Source organism: Prionailurus viverrinus, chromosome C1 (genome assembly GCF_022837055.1).
Source record: "Prionailurus viverrinus isolate Anna chromosome C1, UM_Priviv_1.0, whole genome shotgun sequence".
NCBI lineage: Eukaryota > Metazoa > Chordata > Mammalia > Carnivora > Felidae > Prionailurus > Prionailurus viverrinus.
The window spans coordinates 129,773,675-129,791,698 of record NC_062568.1 but is presented as its reverse complement, the minus strand read 5'-3'; the positions used below and the strand labels follow the sequence as shown (position 1 = coordinate 129,791,698).

General features: G+C 39.1%; 1 protein-coding gene across 4 annotated transcripts in view; it reads right to left on the bottom strand.

Annotated features, from left to right (window-relative positions):
- Positions 1-18,024, bottom strand: part of PLPPR5 (phospholipid phosphatase related 5) — a 220,275-nt gene that overhangs the window by 100,262 nt on the left and 101,989 nt on the right. The gene's annotated exons all lie outside the window — the stretch shown is intronic.

Here is an 18,024-nt window from a genome sequence, read left to right as displayed (position 1 = left end):
CATTAACAGGAAGTTCATTTTAAGAAAGGCAAAATTTTGAAGAAAAGTTATAGATTTATATTATTTCTCAAAGGCATAATGATTAAATATTTATTTTCAGAAGCTGAATAGACTAGTAGAAGCCTACAGAACTGATGTGAAAGCCTGTTGATTTGAATTATTAAGGGAGAAGAAAGTATGACTTTGAAGTCCACTATCTGTTCCATATATAACTTACAGCTTCTGCGCTATTTTCCCACTACCACTCCTTACAAGATTCAGATTATCTTACACATGTATTTGAATGTGCATGTAAAAACCTGCCCTCAGGTAAGACTGAACCCTTGACTTTTACTCTTGGACGGAATTCAATCTTATCTAGCCCCTTCATCCTTTGGAAAATTTTTTCAAATGTCCAAACCATGCATAATCTTAGATTCTGCTTCTTTATTGAGTCCCATTGTAGGCTGTCAAAATATTTGGAGTCATCACATCTCAGCAGTTAGCAAGGGTGTTGCTGAAAACATAAAATGCCAGCCCCAACCCTTGGGCACCAAGGTCCATAATTCTGAGCAGCGATATCCAATGAAGGGTTTAGAAATGGTATTTCTCTGTTCTATTTTATTCAGAAACCAAATGAGTCTTTCTGATCCTTTATTGCATGGAATATTTTCATGTTAATAGTGTTGGCTCTTTCTGATGTAGACCCAGGGGGTGCTGGGACTCCTGTGGTCCCCCCATTGAGACCATCTGTGTTGTGGCCTGGTGACAACATTTCAAAAGGTAGAGCAAGCCCCCATCTGTACAGTCCGCTCCTAACCACTGTGCAAAGTACACAAGCACTGCTCCGAACGCTTTGGCTTCCACCTGACTTTCCCACAGAGGATCTTGGGAGGTGCTGAGCCTGAATAGACCCTGAGTGGGAAGAATGAAAGTCCCGTCCTGGGCATGAAAGAAGATCCTCTGTTAGCAGTCTTTTTGCAAGCCCCCCTTGGTGTCATAGCACATTTCAAAATCACAGTTTTTTGATCTACTGTTTCTCACATTTCACAATTGGCAGACATTTTGAGAATTCCGCAATTCAGTACCAAAAGGTAAATTTGTAACAGGTAATTGAAATCCTGTGAATATTTGAGTCCTAGGAATATGACTCAATGAATATAGATAGGAGTCCAATGAATACAGGACTCAAATACTTGGAAAAACATTCCCTCAAAAAGCAACAGGAAACAATTCTACTTAATGAGCAATTCTGAGCACAGTTTGCTGGCCGGCAGTTTTAGATGGCTATTAAAATCTCAATCAAGTTTTCTTTCAAAATCTTAATTATAATCTCTCCATATGAACTCAAGCAAAATAGTATTGAAATGAACCTGTTACGTGCGGGGTTGATCATTTTAAATGTTTATTTAATATCAGTATTTATAATTCATGACAGTATTAGAATATTCAAGTGAATTCAAATTCCTCATATCTGAAAGAAAACTAAACCCCTATTTAATAAACATTGATTGAACCCAAACTTACATGTAGCAGACTTTGTTGTTTGTCTAATCAATGTTAACTGTCCATCTTCCTCACAGAGTCTTGATTTTGTTCAGTTATCAACCTTCTCTATTATAGCCACAGTCTTCAGGGAATCATGGCCATCCTTAGCCTCAAAGGATGAATGATTTCTCAAGTCCTGGTGGCTCCATCTGTTACTAACTTATGCCTGGGCATGAGTTGAAATTGTGCTCAAGGAAGATGAGGAGATCTTTGCTAGGAATGGTGCCTCCAAACATGGGTTCTTGCTTTTATCCTTCTGCTAGACATCATCATCATTGCATGTGATTTCAAGAACAAGGGTGGTCATTGTGCAATCATGAGAGGAGCCAGCCAAGAGCAGAGCAGACACATATTATGTCAGGGTGGAAAGAGAAGAGAGATCTGGATCTCTGATCTGTTGTTCAGATACTGAATTAGTCATTTTTTGAGCCATCCTAATGGCACTCCCTGTGTGTGACATAATAAATTTTCCTATTGTTTAAGCGGTTAAGTTGTGGAGTTTTCCATTATGTATAGAAAAAGCAAACTAATTGATACAAAGAATATGGCCTTGATCTTGATGACAGTAGGGTAGAGAGTAGAAGGAAAATCTCATGGAAGTGGATGTTATTGATATGGCACACAACTTAAAAGGATAGAGCTCTGTTTCACAAGCAAACTTAAATAGAGTGCAGACTGGGGAATAAGACTGAGAGAAGGAACAGGAAAAAGAGCTTTACAGGTAGCGTGACAATATAATTTATCATCCCAACTATTACACTTTGGAATGTGAAATGAAAGCTTAGTAATATTGATATCAAAACAACAGGAATAAACCGGGACTGACCTAGGCAAACCAGGACACATGGTTGACACAATTACAGACCAAAGGAGACATAAATAAAGCCTTGGAGGAGGAAAAGTATAGGATGTCCTTGAGAAACAGTAAATGGCCCAATTTGGCTTGAGTGTAGACTAGATATGAGGACTGGTGGGTGATTATCTTGGAACAGTTATGTAAATTTCTTGAGATCCAAGTGAGAAGTTAGTACTTCATTTTGTCCACAGTGGGAGGCTATGCAATTTCTGAGCAGGGGAGAGGTATGACCAGACCTCTGCTTTGGGAAAATCAATCCAGAAGCAGAGGAGACTAGCAAGAGGGGGAGAAGTCCGGTAAGTCACTATTGCAGTAATCCTTCCAGGTCATGATCCGGGCTTACAGCAGTGGAAAAGCAAAGGGACACATGCCAATAATGAGGAGAGGAGAGCAGAAGGAAAGAAAGGCTTAAGGATATATTTTGAGATCTCCTACAATTGGAGAATGGAAAAGAGAAGCAAACGAAGGACATGGAGCAGGAGTGTCAGCGAGATGGAAGAAAATGATCACATCAACTAGCCCAGGAGAGGAGACAATTTCAAGGAAGGGTGGGAAGGTGATCCTTGAACAGAGCTTCGGTGTTTCAAAGAAGTGGAAGAAGTGAATGTCCAAGCAAGAAGGTTGTTGGTTAGTGACCTCCAAGACAAGGCTTAACAGTGATGAAAGCATAAAACTTTTTCACGTGTCCTTTGCCTTTCAGAAAATCTTGTTAGTTGAATTAGTGCAGCAATTCCCCAAACAGTTCAACCTTAAAAGACCTGACAGTGGGTTCAACTGAAATAATGAAATCAATTCAGTGAGTAGCAGGTGGGGCTCTGACACAGATTACAGGTGTGTCATCCCACTTCACTGTCAGCTCTGCATCACCCCCTTCACAAAGCCGGAGTCACTTAAATACTTCTATCCCTTTTGTCCCCAGACTAAGCTCAGATCTACCTGATCTCTGAAAACCCTGACCTTAGGCAGGAGGGATTGACGCAACTATAGCCCAAGGTCTGTGATTCAGTATCAAATCTCTGTTGCTGATTCGGGTGGAAGTAGAAATACAATTCCTACTTTGGGCCTGATTTCCACTAGCTGATCTCTGTTCCTGAGGCTCTGCTTTGGTCACCTAATCAACACCCCTAGTCCCTCTAAGGATGAGACTACCTGTTCCCATCTGTCTTCCAGGCATTGGAGTTTTTTTGCTTAACTCCATACAGCGGCAACAGATTTTCCTAACACCCACTGGCTCCTACATTCCCCGGACCTCTGTTGTGTCCAATACCATGCTACTACTCCCCACTGGCCTCCCTGACACACTTTCCCAGAATACCTGTCTTCTGTAGCTTTTCCTTCCATAGCCCATGTTCTGTGGCAGAAGATGCCCAGAGCACCTTCGAAGGAAGTCTACCTTTCTGTGTCCATTCCTCAATTTCTATGCTCCAGCTCTTCCTGACTTAATCTATCCCATTGGGTTACACAGTGGGTCTCTCCCTTACCTGATACATGGTAATAGGTTTTTGTATCCAATCTCACCTTTGCAAAGGGCATCCACGCAAGAGGGAGCACTTGTAAATTGGTACCAGAAGAAAACAGATTCTGCCCTATCCTCATCCATTAACAAAAATCATGGCGTGTGATTCATGTACTTGGAAATGTACAGGAAGCAGAGAGAAGCACTGATCCATGAACACAGATGCATTCAAGGTTGCAGCAGTATTGCGGTGCCAATATTTGCAGTACGAATAAAGTTGTCAACAATGATATTTTGGTGACAATGCTTGAAATAAAAGCACAAACACAGCCCATGCATAATGTCAAATAGTAAAGTGTTAAGTTCTCCGGATGTGTACCTAATCTGATCTGATGCCTCTGGTAACTGAACACAAAAACAGACATAAGCTTCTCTTGTATTTTCTTGGAAAAAAGATTGGCTGGAACCCAAGAACATGAACATAATCAATATCTTTCATAAAATGAAGGAAGAGAGGAATGCTTCCCTATTTCTAAGACACCTGGGCCCAAGCTCTACCACACCAATAAAGAATAAATAATATGTCTTCTTGAGGACAGTGATGGACATCATATGTTAACGTCTGTCACTTTCTTACACAATTTTCCCACTGCATTTGTGAGATCCTTTCTATTGTTTAACCTCCACGTCTAGCAAGTTGCCTAGCATATAACAGATATCCACTAAGAGTTGTGTGAATGAATGAGGAATGAAGGAAAGAAGAAAAAAGGGAAGGAGGGAAGGGAGGGAGGGAGGGAAGAAGGGAGGAAGGAAGGAAGGAAGGAAGGAAGGAATAAAGGAAGGAAAGTAGGTAGGTATATATGACTATGATAGAACTGCAGTCTTTAAGGCACTTGCTGCCACTATTCATGCTGAAGATAAGACATAATCCTATTATTTAAAAAAAAAACAGAGGGGCGCCTGGGTGGCGCAGTCGGTTGAGCGTCCGACTTCAGCCAGGTCACGATCTCGCGGTCCGGGAGTTCGAGCCCCGCGTCGGGCTCTGGGCTGATGGCTCGGAGCCTGGAGCCTGTTTCCGATGCTGTGTCTCCCTCTCTCTCTGCCCCTCCCCCGTTCATGCTCTGTCTCTCTCTGTCCCAAAAATAAATAAATGTTGAAAAAAAAATTTTTTTAAATAAAAAAAAAAACAAACAAACAGAAACAAGAATGCCTAACAGGTGCCATGAATAACCTTTCCCCACAGCTTCTTTAACATATACAAAGAGTTAGCAAAAGGAAGAGTCAATGGGGGAGAATCCACCAAAGCCATGAATCTTTCCCTCCCATAGCTAGACAATATGGAAAGGAAATCTGTAAAATGCCCTGTTCCAAGTTTAAGTTTCAAAAGTATTCTAATATTTTCATATCCCCCTCTCTTTCCTAACCTTGAAAAAAAAAGTATTTTATTTAAAATGGTGTTTTGGGTGCCTGGATGGCTCAGTCAGTTAAGCATACGACTTCTGATTTCGGCTCAGATCATGATCTCACAGTTTGTGGGTTTGAGCCCCCCATCAGGCTCTGTGCTGACAGTGCAGATCCTGCTTGGGATTCTCTCTCCCCCTCTCTGTCGGCGCCTCCCCTGCTCGTGCTCTCTCTGTGTCTCTCTCAAAATAAATAAATAAACATGAAAAATATTAAAAAGAACAAAATGGTGTTTTAAAAATCATATTGTAAATAGTTACAGTAAACCAAGGGTTTGTTAATTTGAGAAAACACCTTCAAAAATCTCTTCAGATGTGTCTACTCAAGGACAGATCAAAATGATGCATATCAGTCCAACAGTTTTCCCTTCACTTAGAGGAAAAAGTAGACTAGGAAATGATTAAGTTTCTTTAAAATAAAAGGGGCAAAAAAGGCTATATTTGTACCCTGTGAATACAGTTGACACTAGCCTTGAGCACTTGGCTACTGATCACTCAAAAAATGGCTGGACAATTTGAGATGTGCAGTAAGTATAAAATATGCACTGGATTCGAAGACTGTACAAAAAGCCATGGGAAATAATTTATTGGTAAATTGTTATATTGGTTACCTTTGAATAGTTTGGATATATAAGGTTAAGTAATATATATTATTAAAATTAATTTCAACTATTTTTAATTTTTAATATTTAAAATTGTGAATTTAAAATTTAAATATTTAAATTTATTTTTTTTTTAATTTTTTTTTCAACGTTTATTTATTTTTGGGACAGAGAGAGACAGAATATGAACGGGGGAGGGGCAGAGAGAGAGGGAGACACAGAATCGGAAACAGGCTCCAGGCTCTGAGCCATCAGCCCAGAGCCCGACGCGGGGCTCGAACTCACGGACCACGAGATCACGACCTGGCTGAAGTCGGACGCTCAACCGACTGCGCCACCCAGGCGCCCCTTAAATATTTAAATTTAAATTTAATATTTAAAATCCACTATAAAACTTAAAATATGGTTTGCATTATATTTCTATTGGATACTATGGAGCTAAGTTCTACTTTAATATCCCTTGGCCCATCATTATTGCAGATGGCTCACCAAATCCTGGGTTTTCAGAGGAACCAGAGCAGAGGGAAGAGCTACACAGGCATCATGGGTACAGATTTTTAAGCTTTTACTTACCATACATATCTAATTGATCTTGTAAGGTAGAAATATAAAATTAAATATGAGCAGAGCTTTCAGAAAACTTTCTATCATGTTTCTTTATTACAGTGTCTTAATCTTTAAAAGATAAAATGGTCTATGACACAGGTTCCACTAAACAACCGAGCATACATTTGTCGATGGATTAAATAAATACATGTGAAACTCTAGTTGTTGTATGGGTATTTTAGTGAAACTGTCCTGTCGTTTATCATGTTCCTGGATTAGATCCAGCTCTGACATGTCAATCACATCTGCAACAACCCATTTACTATCGTTATTCCTATGTATTCTAAAAATTTTTTTTTCAACGTTTATTTATTTTTGGGACAGAGAGAGCCAGAGCATGAACGGGGGAGGGGCAGAGAGAGAGGGAGACACAGAATCGGAAACAGGCTCCAGGCTCCGAGCCATCAGCCCAGAGCCTGACGCGGGGCTCGAACTCACGGACCGCGAGATCGTGACCTGGCTGAAGTCGGACGCTTAACCGACTGCGCCACCCAGGCGCCCCGATCCGTTATTCCTATGTATTCTAATTAAAACAAACAGATCAAAGGAATCAACTCACAAAATTTGTATCCTTTATTTTTTCTACCTTCCTTTCTGAAAGCAATGTTACTATTCTTTCTATGAACATGTGCTAATATATCTACAATTTGGTTTTTCTTGGCCCATGATTTTTTGCTGATCAACTAGGATTCTTAAGTAACCTTTTTATAGACCCAGCTATTTAAATGCAGCAAGTTCAATAAACTGTTCTTTTTTAAAACTTGTTTTAATGTTTATTTATTTTTTGAGAGACAGAGAGAGACAAAATGTGAGCAGGGAGGGGTAGAGAGAGAGAGAAAGACAAAGAATCTGAAGAGGCTCCAGGCTCTGAGCTGTCAGCACAGAGCCTGACGTGGGGCTCAGACTCACAAGCTGTGAGATCATGACCTGAGCCAAAGTCGGACGCTTAACTGACTGAGCCACCCTGGCGCCCCTCAATAAACTGTTCTAAGTCAACCAATTCTTCCTTTATCTAGTTCCTCACCTTGACATTATTTAAGCATACCTTCTTCCTAGTATGTTTTTAATCAGGTTAGTTTCCCTATAAGTGGCTAATGCTCACAGATAATTTGCTAAGGAAGGGATGGCTAATTCTCTGATAGGGAATTGTTTTCTGCATAGAGAGAGCTCTTACAGAACACTGACATCAATATAGTATATACATTTACTGTAACAGATGAAGCTTTTGGAAAGTACCTGTAAATCAGTCTTACAAACCAGTAACCAAAAATAACAAATGATAAGAGGATAGTGGAAGGGCAAGAATGCTCTTTCAAAATGCCTGTGCAAAACTCAATCAAAACTACCTCTGATGCTATAAGCTACAAAATAGGTCATAAATATAACTTTGAACAAAGGTTGTAAAATCTTTTGATGGCCCCACACTTTTGTTTATCAAAAGCAAAAGGAGAAAAGCAGAAATGAGTTTAAATTCCTCTAAGGTCTACAAAGCCCAAGTCTCAACTATGAATTCCTGACTCTTATTTCCTGGCACAGAGAGACAGACAGTAAAGGTTTGCTGAAGAGAGGAAGGAAGGAAGGAAGGAAGGAAGGAAGGAAGGAAGGAAGGAAAGGAGAGAGTGGGAGGAAGAGAGAGAGGTACGGGAAAAATGAAAAGAGGCTTGGACTGGTTGAATCACAAACAAAATAGCTGCCATCTGAATGAATGGTGTTAGCTATGACAAATGTAGGATCTGACTGGGACACCTGTGTATCTGACATTATGGCCATGCCTCAGTGTCAGTGTTTCCTTACCATTCCACACATTCATATACAGACAATCTTTATGGTTTTGCTAATACTTTAATATATTAAAAAATCTTTATTCATATCACATATCCAGTAGTATGACAGCTTTCTCTTTTATCATACTATGAGAATCCACAACCCTCACATTTACATTTTCATCATTTCTGTTTATCTGGGATCCTACATTAATTAAGAATAACTTGAGGGGCATCTGGGTGGAGCAGTTGGTAAAGTGCCTGATTCCTGATTTCGGCTCAGGTCATGATCTCATGGTTCATGAGATGGAGCCCCTCACTGGGCTCTGTGCTGACAGCACAGACCTGCTTGGGATTCTCTCTCTCTCTCTATCTCTCCCCCACCTCCCCAAAATAAATAATAAAATAAACTCAAAAAAATAATTTGGGAAAAGCAGAATTTAAAAAAGGAGATATGAAAAAAAAAAGGTTCCTTTCATCTCCTTCCTATTTAACGTGCTTACTGGTCTAGCTCTTTTCTCTAATTCAAAACACCCACAAGACATACATTTTTCTGCTTGTTTATTTCAATCCAATATTATCTTGATTCACTAGTTGAATATGTTTATATTTTTAGAACTACCTCATGTTACTTTACAATGCTACATTTTCAGTTGGCATCTCAGCTACTTGATGTTCATACAGAATTTTTATCTCATCCCCTAAGCATCCTTTTCTCCATCAGTGATGGTTCATTATTGTATTCAAACTTGTTCCAATTACACATAAATTATTGCTCTTTTCACTTGTTCCTAACTCTTTCCTTCACAAACTCCTTACACAATCAAAAGGACTAAAGGGAAGAAAAACTCCCCCATGATCCCCCCAACACATCACTTGCATGTCACTGGAGGGTGGTAGAAAAAGAATGGGTTTTAGGGGTGCCTGGGTGGCTCAGTTGGCTAAATGTCAGACTTCAGCTCAGGTCATGATCTCACAGCTGATGAGTTTGAGCCCTGCTTTGGGATCTGTGCTGACAGCTTGGAGCCTGGGGCCTGCTTTGAATTCTGTCTGTCTGTCTCTCTCTCTTTCTCTCTGCCCCTCCCCTGCTCATGCTCTGTCTCTCTCAAAAATGAATATTAAAAAAAAATTTTTTTAAAGAATGGGTTTTGGAACCAGGAAGACTTTCTGGTTTCAAATTACGTAACTTTAATGCAAATCACTTAAGGTTTTTTGAATCTCAGTTTCTTCTTTTGCAAAAGCATGATAATAATGCAAAATGATAAAACTGCTGTGAAAATTAAATTAGCTTCTCCCAAAATTACCATGCGCAAAAGCACTAGCTTTTATACCATGAGCACCTACTAAAAGAAAGCTGAGAATCAATGAGGTCAAGCAACTGGTCCCGTGTTATACAAATTAGTAGGAGATCCAGGATCCAAACCCAGGTAATGTCTGAATCTAAATCTACCTCAATAAATATTAGTTCTCTGCCCTTTCCAACCAAATCCAAACACACCTGCCTCTCAAGGAAGCATCCTGTCAGTGAATTGCTAAAATGCCATGTTCTCAGAGAAGCCTTCTCTGTGGCCTAAGTCCAAACTGATTCTTCTCTTCAGTAGGCTACCACAACACTTCTCTAGATATTCATTAATACATTAAACAGTGACTGAGTGCCTCCTAAATCTCGGGCACTCTCCTAGTCCTGGAAGGAGTTTTTGAAATGTTAAAGTTACTTCCACAAGAGCATGGATCCTTGACTGGACTGTAAACTTTCTGAGGTTAGAAGAGCCCTTCTCATTATCTTCACACTTGTTGCCTTTTCTTTACTTACTGCAATGTACTTTACAAACAAAGGTTGAAAACACCAGGAACAGGCTCTATTCTAAGCTGTGGTACTGTCTGGCTGCAGGACTGTGAGTAAATCTAATTTTTCTGAGCCTGGGTTTTATCATCTCTAAGTGATTATAACCATCTTGCATGATTATTGTGAGCCATCCTGTGGATGACAGAGCTTTACACAAATGTAAGGGGTCATGTTGTTGCTATTGTTGATGTTACATTATTATTAATGAATGCATGAATACCAGAATGAACGATCTGCAGATCACTTCTGCACTCGCAGCTGTAAGGTCCAAAGTTTGGTTCTACACTAAGGCTCTCTTAATTCTATTACCCCATATCTGTTGTTAGACTCTGCTCAGAACTGGTTTCTGAGCTCTGATTACTGCCTGCTGTGAAGGGATCCTGATTTGAGCTGTTGGTGATCCTGATGTGGGCTGCCAACCCTTAGCATTGTAGACTGTGTGGCCTGGAGCCTCATCTCACCACCCTGTTCTGTCCCTCGGTCCCCTGGACTTGCTTATTCTGACCAGCCTGCCCTGTTTCACTCATGTACCTTCACATGAGGCCTCACCATGTCTTTGCCTCCTCTATTCGGCCCTGCTCTGCCCTACTTTTCAGTGTCCCAGTTCTAGGCTGCCATCTCTTCTGTAACCCTGGGGCAGCACTGGTCTCTGATGACCAAGTGACCCTCTATTAGACCTACTTCCCAGAAGCCTGACTGCCCACAGTCCAAGATCCCATCCTTGCCTTGGCCTTCTCAGTCCTAAATGCACCAACAGCCCCTAGTCCCTGTAATCAAACCCATGTCAGGTGCAAGGCCTACCTATCTTCTGACGAGAAAACAAAAAACAAAAACAAAAAAAACCAACAACAGCCAAATTTTGTGGTCTGAATCTCCCACCTCTTTTTCCTCCTGCTCAGCTTTTCTAGGCTTGGCCAGTTTCTATATTGCTAAAGCTTGGGCTGCTTTAGCTCCTTATGGTTTACTCTTGCCATGCCATTAACCTGACTGCTTTTACATGCTTCCTTTGCAACCTTTAATGTGTTTCCTCTTTCCAATTCCTTTAAGTTATCCCTTCTAAGTGAATGAAGCCAAGACACTAGCACATTCACATCATAAAATTTATGCAAATCCAATTAATCCAATCAAAGCTTGTTTGTATAAAAGCCTGTCTTATGTGCTCTTTAAAGTCACTTCCCATGAATGGAAATCTTAATTAGATGACTAAATTTAGAAGGATAGAGCATCTTGCAAGAAAACCAAGAACATTTAATCCTTAATACCATAAACTGGAAAATATGAATTTCACCTACCAAGAATAGTATTGTGCGGTTTCACATAAATTTCAATCCATGCTTTCTAAAAGAACCAGAATATCATGCCCTCAAATTTCTAGAGCAACATATAGATGCATAGATTTCACTTCAATTTCCAATTTAAAATTAGGAAATTAAAGATATTTACTACGTAGGTAAGCACACCTGCTATGTAACTTAGAAAATGCAAGTCAAGATGTCCTATTATGGAAGCAAAACATAGCAATAGTAAAAAAAATATCCTTGCCATTTTAAATTTTGATTGTGCATATCAACATAAGCTTTCATAATTGTACTAACTGTCAATCTTTCACCATTGTCCATGTTGCACATAATGATTTAAAGTCATGTAATATGTGTGTCAGAGGGGTAATCTTAATAACTAATTAAAAATTTATTGGGGTACCTGGGTGGCTCAGTCAGTTAAGTGTCCGACTTTGGCTCAGGTCATGATCTCGCAGTTTGTGGGTTCGAGCCCTAAGTCAGGCTCTGTGCTGACAGCTCAGAGCCTGGAGCCTCCTTCAGATTCTGTGTGTTCCTCTCTCTCTGCCCCTCCCCTACTCACACTCTGTCTCTCTCTCCTTCAAAAATAAATACACATTAAAAAAATTTTTTTTAATTTATTTCACGGCAGTATTTTTATTTTAATGTAGGGAAACGTAAGCCCTCTGGAACACACTTGATAGCCAAGATTGATGTGAGGAATATTTCCCTAGATTCCTTTAAACTCTAAAACAATAGTCTAATGTTTTTTCCTAAATTAAAATCAGTCACAGAAGTAGAATTATTTGTAAGACAGGCAGATTTAGATGTCTCATTTTGCAGGTAGCAAAAGTGAGGCTTAGAGTTAGAATGTGTGTCAAAGGTTTACCTCTTCAGGCTGGTAAGGGAGTCTCTGAGAATTATTGTAATGTATTTTCTACTAAGCATCCATCCTTATGTTAAGAACCTAATTACTTCTGTACTACACACCTTTCCATTCCAGACATTCTTGGAGTTCCTTCAACCTGGGAAGGTTTCTCCAGTCTAAATGACTTTGTATATGTATGCTCTTGCCTTTCTCTCACTTCCCTGACTAGCTAACCTTCACTTCCTCTCAGATGTCTCTCATCCTTCCTTCTATCTTCCACCGCCAGGCTCACTGCCAGCTTTTAGGATTAGTATATTTTCACTCTTCACTGACATTGAACTTTGATTTCTTTGAGGACAGGGATCCTTTCCACCATCTTTGAATACATAACGCCCATTACATACACAAAGCCTTGTCCAGGGAGAACTCAGTAAATGTTTTTTTAATGGATAAATGAAGGAATGAATTACTGAATGCCAGGTCATTGTGCTTTAATGTGATTGCTTGCAGGCTATGTCATTTGCACCCATTGGTTAATTGGAAAATCCCAAATTTCAACAAAAAGTATCCATAAACAATAAAATCCTAATTTCATTTTCCCGCTTCCTTCTGAAGTTAATTGAAGTTGTAAGTGATTTGCCTGCCCAAGCAGCATTAAATCGTTCTTTACTCATTAATGTCATTTTCTAAAGTACCACTAATTTTTATCACTCTCTAAGGAAAGAAACTCTTCTCAAAAATAGTTCCATGTATTGAGTCAAATCTTTCAACTCTTAATTTATGATTACTAATGAAAATGTACAGAGTATGATTCAGAGATCTAAGTGACAATAAAATCATGACTTATCTCACTTAGAAACTCTGCCAGCTAGCTGAATCCTACACGAGAATATCAAAAATAGTTTCGTAATTTACCATATAGACAAATTTCCTATGTAAAATGTATTGGTCATTGATTTACAAAACAGAATGGAAGATGATGTGCTCTTTAAATCCACCAATTCATTCTTAAAAAAAGGCAGGAAGGAGGAATATAATGAAATATAGAATGTGTCACACCTGCTGAAGAAAGAACATATACTACAAAAATGCTTACATAGTGACAATTTAAGGTTATACAAGTATGTGCTATGGACAATGAAAGACTGAAATGGTGGTTACAGAAGCAAAATACAACGTTTTTTATTGACGTTTATTGACGTTAAAGATTTTTAAAACAAAATAATAAGGGTTTGATATATTCTTCGTTTGAATTAAATATTTTGGACTATATTTTATATAACTTTGATTAAATTTTTAAAAATGAGTGTACATGGGGAAAATATCTGAAATCAGAGATGACTGGTAAGTAAATTAAAATATTAAGACTTGGGTTTTAGAGAAATAATTTCAACTTTATAGCCTAACTATCTGTGAATGGTTACCGCAAATAATTTTAATTCCTGCTTCTCCAATTCTGTTCTCTTAAAATACATTACTAATTCCTTATATCTACCATTTGAAAGGCATTATGTTAGGCACTATGTGATGAGCAAGAGGCAAAAATATACAAGACGTATTTGCAGATCTATAGGAATTTATAATTTTTTGATGGCCAAAATATGTATGTATAATTATAATACAGACCTATGTAGTACACTACATTGTGTATGCTACATACAATTGGAAGCATTTTAGTAATCTTCTGATTGCACAACAGCAAATCCAATTAGAAGCTGTTGCCTGGAATTCTACTTCAAGGACTGAAACCCAGGTCAGTCTCAACTGGAAAGAAAATGCCATAAACTTTAACAATGTCTGCTGTGGTCATGGGAGGGAGACAGTGTACATCATCATGCAGTGTTTTTGTCTACTTGAAGAAAAGTTTAACTTACTCCCTTTACAGATGAGATGATTGACTACGAGGAGACTTTATACTGACCCCAAGGCTAATGCATTAAAGAAAACACTATGCAGAACTTCTGGTGTATTTGCCAGGGGTGAAAGTACACCTGATTCATTCAGGGGCCAGTGCCATGCCTTAAAAATAGCACATCTCCAGTGAGGTCAAGTGTGAGAGGCAGAATGGCAAAATGGACTCAAATCAATGCCATATGAAGACGAAAACTCCTAAGTCTCAAAAAAACAAGAGTCAAAAAAAGTGAAAAATAACATCATACATTGGGAGAACATCTAGGTTTTTCTATATGGCTTCAAATGTTGAGACGCCTGTGAGCAGACAACTCAGAGAAACAGACTTTATTACATTGTAAGGTAAAGTGTTCTAGTGACACTTGTTTCATACACATAAAAGGCTATCTGAGGAGCCATGAGTCAGTCGGTCTCCTGCCCCAGGTGGAGTTCAAACCCTTCCACACCAGATATCTAATGATAACAGAGGTTGGAGAGCTACTTGAGTTTCTCAAGGTCTCAAGGTCAGTAAGCAGCAAAGTTAGGAGCAAAGGCCACAGCCTGTCAGGCCAGTGAGTCTCCCTCCCTCCCTTCTTCCCTCTTTCTCTCTCTCTTTTCTTTCCTTCCTTCTTTCTTTTCTTTTTCTTTTTCTTTTTTTCTTTCTTTCTTTCTTTCTTTCTTTCTTTCTCTTTCTTTCTTCTTTCATTCATTTTAATTTCAGATCATCATAAAACCTGCACACACAAAATTTATTACCAATCCTACCAATAGCATTCACTCTTTCCAAACAGGAATACATTCATTATTGCTACTATTCCTTTTATTTCATTTTGCTTTCTCTGCAGCGCCCCATCCCACACCTGCAACTACACTTTTATGGGAAGATGTAAGAGGACAGACTATTATTCAAAAAGGATTTTAAAAGAAAGGTAGATCCCTGTCGATAAGAAGGCATCAAAGGAAGAGTCATGAAAAAAGTGGGATTTGAGTCACCCAAAGTAAAGGCTGGGAAGTATTTAAGCAAATGGGAATGAAGAGCAGGGAAAATATCATAAAGCACAGCAGAGAACTGATTTCTTTTTTTTTTTTTTTTGAGACAGAGAGAGACAGAGCATGAACGGGGGAGGGGCAGAGAGAGAGGGAGACACAGAATCAGAAACAGGCTCCAGGCTCTGAGCCATCAGCCCAGAGCCTGACGCGGGGCTCGAACTCCCGGACCGCGAGATTGTGACCTGGCTGAAGTCGGACGCTTAACCGACTGCGCCACCCAGGCGCCCCGAGAACTGATTTCTTAAGTCACTGCTGTTTCGCAGCAAATGGCAGTACAGGATCGGACCCAAAATTTCTACAATCATTTTAGGAGTATTTCTAAGTCCCTTCAAAGAAAAAGGACTTCAAAATATATAAATATATAAAGTCTATGTTCTTCCTTGAAATATATATACTTAATTTTATAAAATAAATGCATATACATACATACATACACACACACATCAATGAGTATTTCTTCCATGTCTCTAACTAGTTGCCTAACTTAACGTAATGACTCTGCCTTGAGTGCAGTAGATATGCTATATGTTAATTACACTTAGTGTTATAATTACATTATATTGTGTTATGTTAAAATCACAATAAGAATTTGGAATCTGTGCATCAAAAATGTGTAGGTTTTGGATGTGAGGGTGATCTGGCTGCGACATTGGTCACCCCATTGATCGCCAGAGTTGATTCAGCTGATCTGGCTGGCTAGGCGGGTGTCCCCTTCCTCCCTCACTGCTCCACGTGTGTCCCTCTAGAAGCTCACTCAGTAGAAGAGGACAACCTTCCCCCATAGAGGAAGACCCTTCTTCGGTCAAGGGTATATGAGTAGCTGCGCTCCCCTGCTAGAACCTCCAAACAAGCTCTCAAAAATGGGTAGTTTTCTGTTACATCTACTTGTAGCAGGCTCCAAATGTAGTTTTACTTTTTGTCTGAAAAGATTTTATGTTAGGAGCACAAAAGAAGACATCATAGAACCAAATGATTTGAGAACTAAGCACTCTTTTCCTTATCTGTTACAACACCTCTTCACTATTGCAGACTACATCAACTGTAACTATAATATTCAGTGAAATCTTTTCAGTCAACAGTTTAAAGCCACAAGGAGAAAGCTACTGTAATAATCACATACCCTTAATTTCTCTCTCCCAACTGATACTGCTCTGCAGAGCGATTACTTGCAGATGGACTTAGCCACCCGCCCCCACCAAGAGATGGCAAAAAAAAAAAAAAAAAGGTAAGGGGACAAGGACCATCCCTATGTTAAAAACACATATCTGCCATTCTGCTGAGTTATGCCAGTTCCTTACTAGGGGGTCACAGGCTTAGTTGCTTAATCTTTTTGTGCCTCAGTGTCCTCATCTGCAAACTGAGATAACAAGAGTGTCTATCTCCAATGATGTGAGGATTAAATTAGTTAATACATGTAAAGTACTTACAGCAATGCCTGATATATACCAATATGACAGCTATTTGTGTAATTCCTCATTAGTTGCATGGCCTAGGGCAAGTCACTTAATTTATCTGGCCATTCATTTGAAAATTAAGAGATCAAACTACATGATCTCTAAGGCTGTTTTCATGACTAAAATATTCCAGCTACAAAGAAGCATCTCCTAACACTGGATTCACAAATCTTTTCCAAAAATAGAATGGCAGAAAGAACCTGATAGTGTGGCTTGAATAAAGTGTCTACTGGATTCCTGTATCTGTATTCTAGACTTAGCCCCAGGAGAAATAAAAAGGGGACCCCAAATCATCATGTGATTAGGAGCCAGAAAGAAGAAGAAACAAAGGTCTCTTTGTGAAAGACCAAAAGGGTTGTCACGTAGTTTTGACTAAGTCTCTTCATTCAGTTTAGTAACTGAGCGAACCCAACACTGTAAAGGCACTTGTGAAGGAAGAGGTCATTGTCACCAACCCAAAGATATTGTTTTGTTTTTTAATTGGAAATGTCAGGACTTCATTTTAAATTACAAGATGAGGCTCCAGGTGCACTATCTCTATCCAAGACTGCTCAATTTTGGTGTCTGTGAAAACTTGGCATTCTGCTTTGATGAGATCTCTGGAAATATAAGATGCTTCTCAGTGTGAAAAGTGCTTCTGTGCACCCCAGTGTGAGAAAATGCTAACTCTGAAATCTCAATAAAAAGTCTTGATAGAAAAGTACAGTTTTTGCTGGCATGGTTTAAAGCACTCTTTAAAAAGGGGGGATCATCACATGAGAAACACAATACACAATTTACTCAGAATAGAGGTTCTGGTTATATCAACACAAATCCTGCTTCTCTTAGAGAGGAAATGCCACAAGCTATTTTGGTATTACGTAGATATGTCAGGACTACATTTGTATTTAACTGACCTATGATTTCATAAGTCTTTTATTTCACGATACTGCTTTGAAAGATTTGAAGAAGGGAGAGATGAAATTTAATCCTGGTTCTGGGATTTGCAGCCAAGTCAAGTAAGCTCTTTTAGCCTTATTTTCAAGGTATACTATACACGGAAGGTGGCCACCAAATATTTGTTCAGGGAAAGAAGGAATGAGGAAGATAGGGAGGAAGGAAGTCCTGGGAAGTCACCAGCATTTTACCAGAAAAGTCCCAACCCAAAGAGGCTGCTACAAGTCTTTTTGCTATCTGTATGTTAATTAATAACTGATTTAATTAAAATTATGGATATAAAAATGATTTTTTATTGATGAAAGCAATTACTTTTAATTAACATGATGAATGCTAAAAATAGACTCTTTACTGATGAAACTGAATATTTTCAAGCTATGTGGATTGACTAAAATAGTTCCCCAATCTTGAATGAACAAACTATAGGCCTCCA